General features: G+C 41.1%; 1 protein-coding gene and 1 pseudogene across 2 annotated transcripts in view; one reads left to right on the top strand and one right to left on the bottom strand.

Moving 5' to 3' along the window:
* The window catches only part of Tm4sf1 (transmembrane 4 superfamily member 1), a 102,126-nt gene that overhangs the window by 12,549 nt on the left and 74,172 nt on the right, over window positions 1–15,405 (top strand). The window lies entirely within an intron of this gene.
* Window positions 11,574–12,939, bottom strand: Gm5276 (predicted gene 5276; annotated as a pseudogene).

Below are 15,405 nucleotides of genomic sequence, written 5' to 3'. Positions count from 1 at the left end.
TATTGATGACATTATGCTGATTGGACCAAGTGAGCAGGAAGTAGCAACCACTTTGGACTCATTGGTAACACATATGCGTATCAGAGGATGGGAAATAAATCCAACCAAAATTCAAGGACCATCTACCTCAGTGAAATTCTTAGGAGTCCAGTGGTGTGGGGCATGCAGAGATATTCCTTCTAAGGTGAAAGATAAGTTATTGCACCTGGCCCCTCCTACAACCAAGAAAGAAGCACAACGTTTAGTGGGTCTATTTGGATTCTGGAGACAACACATCCCTCACTTGGGTGTGTTACTTAGGCCTATTTACCAAGTGACTCGGAAAGCTGCTAGCTTTGTGTGGGGCCTGGAACAGGAGAAGGCCCTTCAACAGGTCCAGGCTGCTGTGCAGGCTGCTCTACCACTTGGACCATATGACCCAGCAGATCCGATGGTACTTGAGGTGTCTGTGGCTGATAGAGATGCTGTTTGGAGCCTCTGGCAGGCCCCTGTAGGTGAATCACAGAAAAGGCCTTTGGGATTTTGGAGCAAAGCTCTACCATCATCTGCAGACAACTATTCTCCCTTTGAAAAACAGCTCTTGGCCTGCTATTGGGCCTTAGTGGAAACTGAACGTCTGACAATAGGACACCAAGTCACTATGCGACCTGAACTACCCATCATGAGCTGGGTACTATCAGACCCTGCAAGTCATAAAGTGGGACACGCACAGCAGCAGTCTATTATCAAATGGAAGTGGTATATACGTGATCGGGCCAGAGCAGGTCCTGAAGGCACAAGCAAGTTACATGAAGAAGTTGCTCAAATGCCTATGGTTTCTACTCCTGTTACAATGCCATCTGCTGCCAAGCATGCACCTATAGCCTCATGGGGTGTTCCCTATGATCAACTGACCGAAGAGGAGAAGACTAGAGCCTGGTTTACTGATGGCTCTGCACGTTATGCAGGCACCACCCAGAAGTGGACAGCTGCAGCATTACAACCCCTTTCTGGGACAACCTTGAAAGACACAGGTGAAGGGAAATCTTCACAGTGGGCAGAACTTCGGGCAGTACATATGGTATTACAGTTTGTTTGCAAGAAGAAATGGCCAGATGTACGATTATACACTGACTCATGGGCTGTAGCCAATGGATTGGCTGGATGGTCAGGGACTTGGAAAGATCACAATTGGAAAATTGGTGAGAAAGACATCTGGGGAAGAAGTATGTGGATAGATCTCTCCAAATGGGCAAAGGATGTGAAGATATTTGTGTCCCATGTAAATGCTCACCAAAAGGTGACTTCAGCTGAGGAGGAGTTCAATAATCAAGTAGATAAGATGACCCGTTCTGTGGACAATCAGCCTCTCTCCCCAGCCATCCCTGTCATTGCTCAATGGGCACATGAACAAAGTGGCCATGGTGGTCGAGATGGAGGTTATGCTTGGGCTCAGCAACATGGGCTTCCACTCACCAAGGCTGACCTGGCTACAGCTGCTGCTGATTGCCAGATCTGCCAACAGCAGAAACCAACACTGAGCCCCAGATATGGCACCATTCCTCGAGGTGACCAGCCAGCAACCTGGTGGCAGGTTGACTACATTGGACCACTTCCTTCGTGGAAAGGACAGCGTTTTGTTCTTACTGGAGTAGATACTTATTCTGGTTATGGATTTGCCTTTCCTGCACGTAATGCCTCTGCTAAAACCACCATTCACGGACTGACAGAATGCCTCATCTATCGTCATGGTATTCCACACAGTATTGCTTCTGACCAAGGAACTCATTTCACAGCCAGAGAAGTACGACAGTGGGCTCACGATCATGGAATTCACTGGTCTTACCACATTCCCCATCATCCTGAAGCAGCTGGGCTGATAGAAAGATGGAATGGCCTTTTGAAGACGCAGTTACAGCGCCAATTAGGTGGTAACAGCTTGGAAGGCTGGGGCAGAGTTCTTCAGAAGGCAGTATATGCTTTGAATCAGCGCTCGATATATGGTACAGTTTCACCCATAGCCAGGATTCATGGGTCCAGGAATCAAGGGGTGGAAAACGGAATAGTTCCACTTACTATCACTCCTAGTGACCCTCTAGGAAAATTTTTGCTTCCTGTCCCCATAACTCTAGGTTCTGCTGGCTTAGAAGTTTTGGCTCCAGAGAGGGGAGTGCTCCTACCAGGAGCTACAACAAACATTTCATTGAACTGGAAGCTCAGACTTCCCCCTGGTCATTTTGGGCTTCTAATGCCCTTAAACCAACAGGCTAAAAAAGGAATAACAGTGTTAGGAGGGGTGATAGATCCAGATTACCATGGGGAAATTGGATTACCTCTTCACAATGGTGGTAAGCAAGATTATGTCTGGAGTGCAGGAGATCCCTTAGGGCGTCTCTTAGTACTACCATGTCCTGTGATTAAAGTCAATGGGAAACTACAACAGCCTAATCCAAGCAGGATGACAAAGGACGCAGACCCATCAGGAATGAAGGTATGGGTCAATCCTCCAGGAAAAGAGCCAAGACCTGCTGAGGTGCTGGCTGAAGGAGAAGGAAATACAGAATGGGTAGTAGAGGAAGGTAGTTATAAATACCAATTAAGGCCACGTAACCAGTTGCAGAAACGAGGATTATAAAGTAATATGAATGCCCATTGTAAATTTACAAATGCGTTTGCGATTGTACGAGGAATAGTTATATCATGTTAGGCGTATTTACAACCTTGTTATTGTTTCATGTGAACATGAGATATTATTTGTGTCAAGTTGACAAGGGGTGGATTGTAGTGGTTATTCCTGGTTGTCAACTTGACTATATTTGGAATGACTACAATCCGGAATTGGAAGGCTCACCAGTGACCCTTATCTGGAGGATTGGATATCCTTATCTGGATCTTGGTTTGAAGATCTTAAGCCATAGTGGCTATGGATTCCAGAAGATTGAATCTCCGAGTTTAAGGAACACACCTTTAATCTGGGCTACGCCTTTCATCTGGGATTAAAGGTGTGGTGGGACACACCTTTAATCTGGGCTACACCTTCTGCTGGAGACAATATAAGGACATTGGAAGAAGGGAGTCTAGCTCTTGCTCTTGCTCCTTCGCCTGCTTGCCGTGTGAGACTGAGTAACTGCTAGATCCTTGGACTTCCATTCACAGCTGCGACTGAACAATTGTAAGGAATTGGGCTGCCGACTGTAAGTCATCAATAAATTCCTTTACTATCTAGAGACTGTCCATAAGTTCTGTGACTCTAGAGAACCCTGACTAATACAGTAACCTAAATAGCTCTCTGTAGGTAGCTCTTGGTTCAGTATTCTGCTTGGGATAGCTTTTCATATTGCTCTTTCTCAATCTCTGTCTCTCTGTCTCTCTGTCTCTCTCTCTTTCTCTGTATGTGTGTGTGCTATACTCAGAACAGCTTTTAAGACTGCCCTCTATCTATTTTTTGCTGGAGACAGCTTTTTGTTATTGCTCTTCTAAAAATCTCTCTGGTTAAGACAGCTAGCTTTCTGCTTGAGATAGCTCTGTCTGGTTGAGACAGCTCTCTCTGCTACTAAAAATTCTAAAATATCTCTGGATAGCTCATGGGTTTTTGACCAGTCAGAAAAGCTGCTATAGAAAATTCTTAGATCTTCTGACCAAGTCAGAAATCCTGTTAGAAAAATTCTAAAAGTATTTCTTGGATTTTCTGATCAAAATCAGAAAGCCAGAAAATATTCTAAAAGATCTGTGTTCTCTCTTCAGACAGTCTTCTCTGCTTAGCTGAAAGAAAAAATTCTAAAAGAGGTGTACTATCTCTCTAAGTAATTCTTGGGATTCCCAACCAAGCTCAGAAATAATTTTAGAAAAACATTCTAAAAGAGCTATGTTTTACTCTCCATGCATTTTCCAACTAAAATTGGAAGTTCTGTTAGAAAAAAACTTGAAGAGCTGTGTTTGCTCTCCAGAGATCTCCTGACAGCTCAGGTCTCACTAGAAAAAAAATTCTAAAGAAGTGTTACCACTTTTTGTTACTTCTTCTTGTGTAGACCCAAAACCCAGTTTTAAATTTACATATCAATTCTGTTATTTATTCCAGGTTCCATCTTGACCATCCCACAAATCGAATTCTATGGCCTTAGGCCTTGACTCTTAGGAAAAGGACAGGAAGTAACATTTTTCTTTTTTTTTAACATTTCAAGAAGAATTCAGATGTTTGTCTGTCTTTGTAAATTTAGCTGGTTGGAGATTACCATACCGTGCCTGGACCTAAATTCCATCTGTCTCAGGCTGACCTGTCAAGTTAACAGTTAAGATTGACAATCCCTTTCGAAAAACAAAACAAAAACAAACAAACAAAAAAAAGATTGACAATCCCAAGTCCTCCCCTTATCAACTTGATGTCCATGAACACCACCTTTCCCCCAAGAAGATCACTTTTAAAAATGTATAATAATTTAACTCTTTGAGAATTGTATAATGCATACATTCATTGCATTTTCATCATTTCACACTCTAATTGCATTTTCATCATTTCACACTCTAATTTCTCTCAAATCGACCCACCTAATTTCATCTTCTGTTTTTTTTTTTTTTTTTTTTTTTTTTTTTTTTTTTTTTTTTTTTTTTGGTGTTTTGAGACAGGGTTTCTCTGTGTAGCCCTGGCTGTCCTGGCACTCACTTTGTAGACCAGGCTGGCCTCGAACTCAGAAATCCACCTGCCTCTGCCTCCTGAGTGCTGGGATTAAAGGTGTGCACCACCACGCCCGGCTTCATCTCTGTTTGTTCATCTTTGTTTGTTATAACCCACTGAATCTAATTTATACTGCCTATTTACTCCTGATTTTAGAGCCATCCACCAGAGTATATTCAATCTACCATTGGCCACACCCTTTAAGAGAACTGATTCTCCCTTCCCTAAGAAGCCAGCTATTGATAGCTCTTTAGCTTGGAATTGGAGCTCATGAAGTCATCCCTAGTCCATGTTTGAATGTTGACTGAATTAATCTTGTGAGCATATCTCTTTTTAACAATCATTCTACTACAATACTCAAAGGCTCATAGCAACATGCATGTAGTTCATCTGTAAGAGTTCCCCAAATCTTAACAGCCCCCCAAATCTTAACAAAATGTAATAGTTCAAAAGCCCAAAGTCTCTCTTTAGACTTAAGATAAACTCTTAACTGTGAGCCCCTGAATTTTTGTTTTAAAGTTACATCTTTAAAATACACTTTGATAGGTATAGATTAGACATTACTATCATTCCAAAGGGGAAGGAGGAGAAGAAATCAAGGCAAAACTGGACCAAAGCAAAACTGAAACCAATCAGGACAAACACCAGGACAAATTGTATAGCTCTGGGTTCAGCATTTAGTGGCTTGGGGTGGCACCATATGGGCTTCACCAGATTTGGATAACTGTGCTCAGTTATAACCTGCTATAAGGTGCCACCTTCTCAATGAGTTTTGACATGGCCTTTCCTCTTTGTGCATGGAAAGGAAACTATGTCTAGTGTTCCTTCTTCTTCTTAAGGATGCTAGTCTTATTAGATTAGAGCCCCACCTTTTTTTTTAACCCCACTTAACCCTAAATTACCATTTGCATTAGTGGCTTTATCTCTAAAAACAATAGGAGTAGGAGTTAAGGTTTCAACACACGAGTTTCATGAAGGAATTTAAGTGTTGAATTTCTTTTCGGTTGAATTTCAACCCAGTCCTTATCTTAGCTAACTTTCTGTTTCTGCAGCAAAATACATAACCAAGGCAACTTATAGAAAAAGAGTTTATTAGGGTTTATATTTCTAGAAGATTAGAGTCTATGCCCATCACATCAGGGAGTATGGTAGCAGGTATGCAGGCATGGCATTAGAACAGTAGCTTAGAGCTTACATTTGATCCACAAGCATAAGGCAGAGAGAGAGAGAGAAGAGAGGAAGGAGGGAGGGAAGAAAAGAAGGAGAGAGGAAGGGAGCAAGCGAGTGTGTGAGAGACAGACAGAGAGAGAGAGAGAGAGAGAGAGAGAGAGAGAGAGAGAGAGAGAGAGAGTATGTGTCAGGGAATGGTATGAGGTCTTAAAACCTCAAAGCCCACATCTAGTAACAATAAGGCTACATCTCCCAATGCCCCAGTCCTTCTCAAAGTGTTCCACCAACTGGGACCAAGCATTCAAACATACATGCATATGGAATGGAGGGTATTCTCATTCAAACAAACATATTCCTTAAGAGTCATCAGTTCTTTTTTTTTTTGTTTTTTTTTTGTTTTTTTGAGACAGGGTTTCTCTGTGTAGCCCTGGCTGTCCTGGAACTCACTCTGTAGACCAGGCTGGCCTCAAACTCAGAAATCTGCCTGCCTCTGCCTCCCAAGTGTTGGGATTAAAGGTGTGAACTACCACTGCCCAGCGAGTCATCAGTTCTTTTTTTTTTTTATTACATATTTTCCTCAATTACATTTCCAATGCTATCCCAAAAGTCCCCCATACCCTCCCCCCAACTTCCCTACCCACTCATTCCCATTTTTTTTGGCCCTGGCGTTCCCCTGTACTGGGGCATATACAGTTTGCGTGTCCAATGGGCCTCTCTTTCCAGTGATGGCCGACTAGGCCATCTTCTGATACATATGCAGCTAGAGTCAAGAGCTCCGGGGTACTGGTTAGTTCATAATGTTGTTCCACCTATAGGGTTGCAGACCCCTTTAGCTTCTTGGGTACTTTCTCTAGTTCCTCCATTGGGAGCCCTGTGATCCATCCAATAGCTGACTGTGAGCATCCACTTCTGTGTTTGCTAGGCCCCGGCATAGTCTCACAAGAGACAGCTGCATCTGGGTCCTTTCGAGAAAATCTTGCTAGTGTATGCAATGGTGTCAGCGTTTGGAAGCTGATTATGGGGTGGACATCACTACTTATGAAGATCACCTGGAAGATTTGTTAAAACACAGATGACTGGGTTTAAAAGGCAGAGTCAGGGAAGCTCTGTGGTTAAAGTGCTTGATGCACAAGAATGAACCAGAAAATAACTAAACGACTTCACACACACACACACACACACACACACACACACACACACACACACACACACACACTTTCCACAGAAATTAATTGTATCATTTGGGCAAAAGCGTATCATTTGGGCAAATAGCAGGTTTCAAATCTGCAGAGTTGTCTATAAATGATGGGTAATGTTATGTAAAGAGGGGAGTCCACACTGTGTGTCAATGCATTTAGAACAATGAACACATGAACACTGTTTATTTGAAGCATGCTAGTTGGTGATCATCATGTGAGTTGATATTGTGGGCTATGAGATGAGCAAACTAAATTGATTCACCATGGGAAGCTCTGCTAAAGAGGCTGAATTGCAGCTTTTAGTATCTTCTTGAATGAATATTCACTCTGGACTCTCAGTAATATATACATACATACATATATAAACACACATGTATACAGATATCCCATATAAACATGTATGTATATATGTATGACATCATATTCTGTACATAATGTCAGATAAATTTTGACACATGCAAAACACAGAGCCATCCTTATGAGCAAATAGCAAACATTCTTACTACTTCTGAATGTCTTTGTTCTCTTGTGATTATCCCCACTTTCATGACCCTTTGGGCAACTAACCATCAGCTTGTTATCTTACATTAGTTTGAATTTTATAAAAAATGATTCATACAGTATATAGTCCGGCTTCTTTAGCCTAACATTTGAAATGTTTAAAATACAATGTATGTGTAAAACTCCATTCCTTGTTGTGGAGTAGGATTTTATTGTACATATACTATTTTACTTTCTATTTGTATGATCAAAAGCAACTTGGAGAGGACGTTTTATTTGCCTTATACATCCTAATCATAGTCCATCGTTAAGGGAAGCCAAAGCATCAAAGCATGAATTCAAGCATGGCAGGAACATAGAGGCAGAGACCTTGTGTCGGTGGAGTTCTCACCTTGCTTTTTTTTTTTTTTATTAAAAACCCAGGACCACTTGCACAAGAATAACACCACCTACAGTGGGATGGACCCTCCCCACGTCAATCATTAATCACGAAAATGGCCTATAGGCCCATCTGAGGAAGGACATTTTCTCAATTAAAATAACTTCTATCCAGATAGCCCTAGATGTGTCAAGTTAAAAAGTTTATCAATATAATGTGGTAAATTAAAACTTGCATGTTCTAGCACCTACTGAGAGCACTGAGCTATTTCTATTGACCCACGAATATTATTTCATATCTTTATGGTCATCTTACAAAAAAAATCATTATTTATTCTTGCTTTTGGAGAAGGAAGTCTTGCTGGGAACTAGTTTGCCTGAGGCACAAAGACAGAATTCAGAGTACAAAGGTTTAAATTATTAAAACATGTATTTAAACTGAAAGGGCATTAGTGCCTCCCCTTCCCCAAGTGCTTGTTGTAGAAATTTAACTGATGGTCCACAGGATTTAGGATTTGTTTCCATTTTGAATAGAGTCAACACGTCCTTTATTAAGTAAATGTTTATGCTTTTTTACTGAAATTAATCCATAACATATGTCATTGTATGGAAAATTTCCTGAATGCTCTACCAAATAGCCTTCTCTTCCTACAGGAGCAGTAGAACACTGGAATTGACTCCAGCCAGCTCATAAAAGATGACAGTTATGTTTTTAGGAATTACACATAGTTACTATGCAAATTATGTAATTTATTTTCAAATAAATATATTGCACTTACAAAAGTAAACAACTAGAAACTCATTGCTTCATAACTATACTTCTACTTTTATCCAGATATTGGAGGTTATTTACCTCTGTCACATCTGTGGGGCATGGGAGAGTGGGGGTAGTGTGTCTGCTGAACAATGGGAATTAGGAAGACTCAGTTCTATATTCAATGTCATAACATAGATACATTAAAACTATCCTTGGTAGGAATATTTATACCATAGAATTTGGCAAATGTTATTAACCAAAGCATATTTATTATTTTCTGATTATGTGGACTTGGAACATGGTGGGGAAGGTGATATTCATGCAGCTGGAGGCATTACACTGTAACCAGCACATGCCTGGAAATATATTGTTTGAGTATTTAAAAAGAAAAACGATTACACAATTCATCAAAGGACGTGTTGCTATCATTGATAAGTGACTTTCAGTATGTCTCTTCATTGCCTTACTTTCACCTTGTTTGTGACATAAGCAAAATGTCTCCTAGTATTCATAGTGAAAGTACTCTGGTTAACAATTTACAGCACACTATCCTATGAAAGGGTGTCGAGACTTTGAAGTTAAAAAGCAAAACAAATCCAAAAGCTGTAAGGAGTTTTAATGTCTGTAAGTTTACACCTCATTGGAAATCAAAACCACAAAGAAAAATAAGATAATGAAATTAGAGACTAATAAGCATAAAAGAGTGACTTAAAACAATTTAAAACATTATATATACATATATATATATGTGTGTGTGTATATAATATATATAAATTTTATGTGTATATTATATATAATATATATATGTATATATATATATATATATATATATAATTTTTTTGAACAAAAATCTTCAGCACAACTAACTAAGGCTTGGGGGTGGGGGGAGCCAGTTTTCTTTAAGAGTCTAGCATCTGGTTCTTTGAGTACTACAGAGGATGGCCCCATGAGTATATGGGCAGCACAAATTAGACTCAATGTGTGTGTGCAGGGGCAAAGTTGGGAGGGTGGAGTTAGATCTGAGAACTGAGGAGAGTTAGTGAGAGGAGTGGAGGAGAATATGACCAAAATACAAACACTGATGTAGGAAATGCTCAAATATTAAAGACTGTTGGCAGTAAATCTCCTCCCAAATATGCCCCAGCAATGAAAACATAGCACAGCTAATATGATTACATGCTGTGGGCCTAGATTGGGCTGATCTACCGCTACCCTACCATCTTCCACAGCTTATGAGACCCCTTAGAACTTGTGGTTTCTCCAGGCCATGGCTTCTGCTCCCCCTTTCTTCTTCCTCCTCCTTTGTATCCTCTCCCTCTTCCATTTTCTCCTTCTGCTTCACCTTCCCTTTTATCTGCCCAATCATCGGCTCTCCTTTATTTTACAAATTAAGGTGGGAAGCAGGTTTACAGGTTTACCTGGTGCTGACTCACTCCCTGTTGGCAGCCCCTCACAGCTGAACAGAACGTAATTAACATCAAATATAATCAGCCCCAGGGCTATCCACAACAACTCTCTATCAGTATCTTCTGCCCAGGGTAACATCTATTGTCAGTTTTTGTTTGCTTGTTTTTAAAAAAGATGCTCTAACCTTTAATTTCTGAGAGGAAACCAAAGGAAATGGTAATAGCATATGTTGTTTTGGGGAGTCTCTTCAGCACCCCCTGACCAATATGTTAAATATTTCATGGGTCCTGGGAGGAGCATTATCATTTTATGTAGACATATATATTTTTTAAATGAAGTAAAGTAGATTTATATAACAAAGTGTTTCTGTTTGGCTTTCCAATCATTCTTAATGTTATTTATCTTTCCCTTTTTCCCTCCCCATCTGTCTTTATAGCATCTATATAGTATCCTATTGCTGAAGACACTATATACTTCAAACGGAGGAATCAGTCTGGTACTAACCTCAAAGCCTCCTTTTCCCTAAGATCTAGCTTTCTAGTGTTAAAATGAACTCCTCAGCAGCCTGTGAACCACAACAATGGCCAGCTAAGAAAGCTATCCTCAGTCATGCAACCAGGCACTAACATCTTGGGGGCAACCAACAACTGCCTAGCTGTACTTACATCCCAATTAGAGAGCTAATGTTTGCAAGACAGGAAGGATTGGTGACTGGTCCTATAAACCTTACCAACTACCCATGAGGAGACCACAGATCTTATAGGACAATGATAACTTCCATTTTTGTAAACCAATAGAGATTCTAACTGAATTCTAGTTATTATTATACCTACAGATAAGTGTAGTGCTCACCCCTCATCAAATAAACTTCATTTTGCAGTAGGTGGAGGCTACTACAGAGAGCTACAGCCCCTCAAAATGGAGAGAATCAGTGCCTATGGGATGCCTACCGGCAGTAGAAACATTTAGAACACAACCCTTAAACCTAAGGCTCAAGGAACATCAGAGAAAAGGGAATAGAATGATTCTAAGAGCCAGAGAACCAGGACACCAGCTGAGAGATAATGTCTTCTTAGACAGGGCAGTAATGTTGCATCCATAAAAATTTCTTTTTGAGACAGGTTTTCTCTGCATGTCCTAGTCTTTAGACAACGCTGTCTTTAAACTCATGGAAATCCACTTGCCTCTGTCTTCTGGATTAAAGTCGTGCACCACCACTGCCTGGCACCTACCTATAAAGTCTTTACAATATGATTGCCTGCTCAAGGTCTACATAATGATCACACCGTTCTACATGTCAATTCGAGAACACAAGACTCCACCCCTAAATGAAGATACAGGCAATCCATGATTGCTGAGAGATGGAGAATCAACTTTCTCCAAGAAAGAGCACCCTACATAGATTAGCCAGTATAGTGATAAATGCTAAACACATGGATGCATGGGCAACACTAATTGAACTTAGTAAACATATAGATGAATATATAAATTACTTTAATTTATTTATTCACCCTTAAATAGTTATTTATTGGCAGTGACTGGAAGGGATGGCAGATTTAGCATTCACAGACAACACTGCACACACGAAGGCAGCAAGAGTGATAGGAAAGGGACTGAAGGCCCCTCTTCAATAGCAAGTAGGTAGGCAGGGGCCTGGAGTGTTGATGGAGCAGCCTTAGATCAGCTCTGATTAGTAGGCATGGTTAGAACTGAAGAGAGATTCACTGGCTGCGTCTCCAGACTGGTCACTTGGGCTGTTGTCCAGGGCTCACTTGATGTACTCCTCTGGGGCTCCTGAACTCTTCAGGTTCTCCTTCTTCCCACCCCAGGTCTTTAGAGCAGAGGCCTACAGGGCTCGGCACTAGGAGAAAGTCAAGGCCCATTGCTTCAGTAGGGGACACTTGTTGATAGCCTTGAGGTTGATGGATGCCTCTTCCTCACTCTGCCCTCCAGACAGGAAAGTGACCCCAGGGACTGCAGGGGGCACTATGCAACGAAGTGCTGTGACCGTTGCCATGGCAATCTCCTCATTGGAAAATTTCTGGGTGCAAGCATGGCCAGGGGTGACCACGTTGGGCTTCAAAAATGTGCCTTCCAGATAGACATGGTGGTCGCTCAGAGCCTTGTAGACAGCCGCCAGTACCTTCTCAGTCATAGCTGGCGGCGCTTCAAGTCATGGTCCCCATCAGGGAGAATTTAAGGCTCCACAATGGGTACAATGCTATTCTGCTGGCAGATGCTGGCATAACGGGTCAGAACATTGGCATTTTCCATGATGGCAAGGGCTAAGGGAGTATGTTCCCCAATCTTTAATACACAGCGCCACTTGGCAAAGTTGGCTCCATCCTTCTTATACTGGGCACAGCGGTCAAACAGGTCATCCAGATCTTGGGTAGTGGTCTCACCATTGGTTCCTGCCAGGGGCACCACACTCTTATCTACCTTAATGCCCACAACACCACCCTTGGACTTGATAACTTGGGGGAAGGGTCGTCCATCATCTGCCTTCTGGTACAGAGTCTCGTGAGGATCAAACCCCCACCCCCAAATGCAGGGATTCACACGGTCATCAGCAGTAAGCAGCAGTTGACAGTAGAAGTGCCTGTTCTCCTCGGTGTTCTCGGTGCCAATGGACTGCAGGGGCTTATCAATGCTTCCAGTGGACTCGTCTGTAGCCAGGATGCCCTTGCCTGGAGCCACAATTTGGTGAGCGATGTCAGACAGCTCCCTCTGCTCTGGGGTCAGTTCTGAGTATGAGTAGGGCGTGGTGCAGTAATTTCCTGGCACAGGACGGGGTGGGTATGCCGGGTACGCCAGTGGTTAGGTGAAAAGACAAAGGAACGAACGTGGCTGGGGTTACCAGAACCTCGTTCTGCCAAATTATTTATATTTATATATATGACAAAGTCATCAACTCTAGGTAGGGTGGAAGACACAGGAGAAGTTGGAGGGGGAGAGGAAGGGATAGAAATAATGTGTTTACACATCGTATATGAAATTCTCAAAAAGTATTTTTTTAAAAAGTAAAAGGAAGAGATGGTCTATGAATAAATGGGCATAAATCTTGTTTTTGCAACATAAATTTGAATAAATTATAATACAAAGTAATAAAATTGGAAGATTTGTACTTATTGTTCTCTACTTATTTTGTCCCAAAGCTTCATCCATCTGATACTTTGGTGTGTGAGATAATATGTTTGGGCATAGCATCATTTATTTAACTATTATTTTTAAAAGAATCTATATTAGAATTTAAGTAAATTCAGCTATCATTGAAGCATTTTAATATCTACATAGTTTTTATTCTCACTGAAGTATGAGGAACAAATCACATTCTTACTTTGAATAAAAGATACTTTGAGTAAAAGTATATTTGAGTGTAGATTTTACAAAATCACATTAAATTTGTTCATATTATTTTCCTTAAATATCTGAAGCCAGTTCTTACACAATGTAACGTTGTCCTTTTCCTTGAAATCACCTGGCATCCTATACACAAGAAGATCGACTGCCCATCCCTATCATGAAATAAAACAGTACCATAGCCAACCTAATGATATTACCTAAAAATCTCTTTCTTCAAGAGAATCTCTGACGAGCGTCCATTCATTTCTTTGACATTAAATGAATTTGGAAAACATTTTCACTTTATTAGAAAAAAAATTTTAATGTTTTTTTTTCTACTGTGTTTCTTTCTTTTTCCATCAAAAATATTTTATTTATATACCCATCTTCTATAAATTTTTATTTCAGATGTTATTTTTTATTAGGTATTTTCCTCATTTACATTTCCAATGCTATCCCAAAAGTTGCCCATACCCATCCCCCCAATCCCCTACCCACCCACTCCCACTTTTTGGCCCTGGCGTTCCCCTGTACTGGGGCATATAAAGTTTGCAAGTCCAATGGGCCTCTCTTTCAAGTGATTGCCAACTAGGCCATCTTTTGATACATATGCAGCTAGAGACAAGAGCTCTGGGGTACTGGTTAGTTCATATTGTTGTTCCACCTATAGGGTTGCAGTTCCCTTTAGCTCCTTGGGTAATTTCTCTAGCTCCTCCATTGGGAGCCGTGTGGCCATCCAATAGCTGACTGTGATCATCCACTTCTGTGTTTGCTAGGCCCTGGCATAGTCTCACAAGAGACAGCTATATCTGGGTCCTTTCAGCAAAATCTTGCTAGTGTATGCAATGGTGTCAGCGTTTGGAAGCTGATTATGGGATGGATCCTTGGATATGGCAATCACTAGATGGTCCATCCTTTCGTCACAGCTCCAAATTTTGTCTCTGTAACTCCTTCCATGGGTGTTTTGTTTCCATTTCTAAGAAGGGGCAAAGTGTCCACACTTTGGTCTTCGTTCTTCTTGAATTTCATGCGTTTAGCAAATTGTGTCTTATATCTTGGGTATCCTAAGTTTCTGGGCTAATATCCACTTATCAGTGAGTACATATTGTGCGAGTTCCTTTGTGATTGGGTTACCTCACTCAGGATGATGCCCTCCAGGTCCATCCATTTGCCTAGGAATTTCATAAATTCATTTTTTTAATAGCTGAGTAGTATTCCATTGTGTAAATGTACCACATTTTCTGTATCCATTCCTCTGTTGAGGGGCATCTGGGTTCTTTCCAGCTTCTGGCTATTATAAATAAGGCTGCTATGAACATAGTGGAGCATGTGTCCTTCTTACCGGTTGGGACATCTTCTGGATATGTGCCCAGGAGAGGAATTGCGGGATCCTCTGGTAGTACTATGTCCAATTTTCTGAGGAACCGCCAGACTGATTTCCAGAGTGGTTGTACAAGCTTGCAATCCTACCAACAATGGAGGAGTGTTCCCCTTTCTCCACATCCTCGCCAGCATCTGCTGTCACCTGAATTTTTGATCTTAGCCATTCTGACTGGTGTGAGGTGGAATCTTAGGGTTGTTTTGATTTTCATTTCCTTGATGATTAAGGATGTTGAACATTTTTTCAGGTGTTTATCTGCCATTTGGTATTCCTCAGGTGAGAATTCTTTGTTCAGCTCTGAGCTCCATTTTTAATGGGGTTATTTGATTTTCTGGAGTCCACCTTTTTGAGTTCTTTATATATATTGGATATTAGTCCCCTATCTGATTTAGGATAGGTAAAGATCCTTTCCCAATCTGTTGGTAATCTTTTTGTCTTGTTGACAGTGTCTTTTGCCTTGCAGAAGCTTTGCAACTTTATGAGTTCCCATTTATCAATTCTCGATCTTACAGCACAAGCCATTGCTGTTCTATTCAGGAACTTTTCCCCTGTACCCATATCTTCGAGGCTTTTCCCTACTTTCTCCTCTATAAGTTTCAGTGTCTCTGGTTTTAAG

Source organism: Mus musculus, chromosome 3 (assembly GCF_000001635.26).
Source record: "Mus musculus strain C57BL/6J chromosome 3, GRCm38.p6 C57BL/6J".
NCBI lineage: Eukaryota > Metazoa > Chordata > Mammalia > Rodentia > Muridae > Mus > Mus musculus.
Note: the sequence above shows the minus strand (reverse complement) of the source record. Positions and strands in the feature narration are given on the sequence as shown.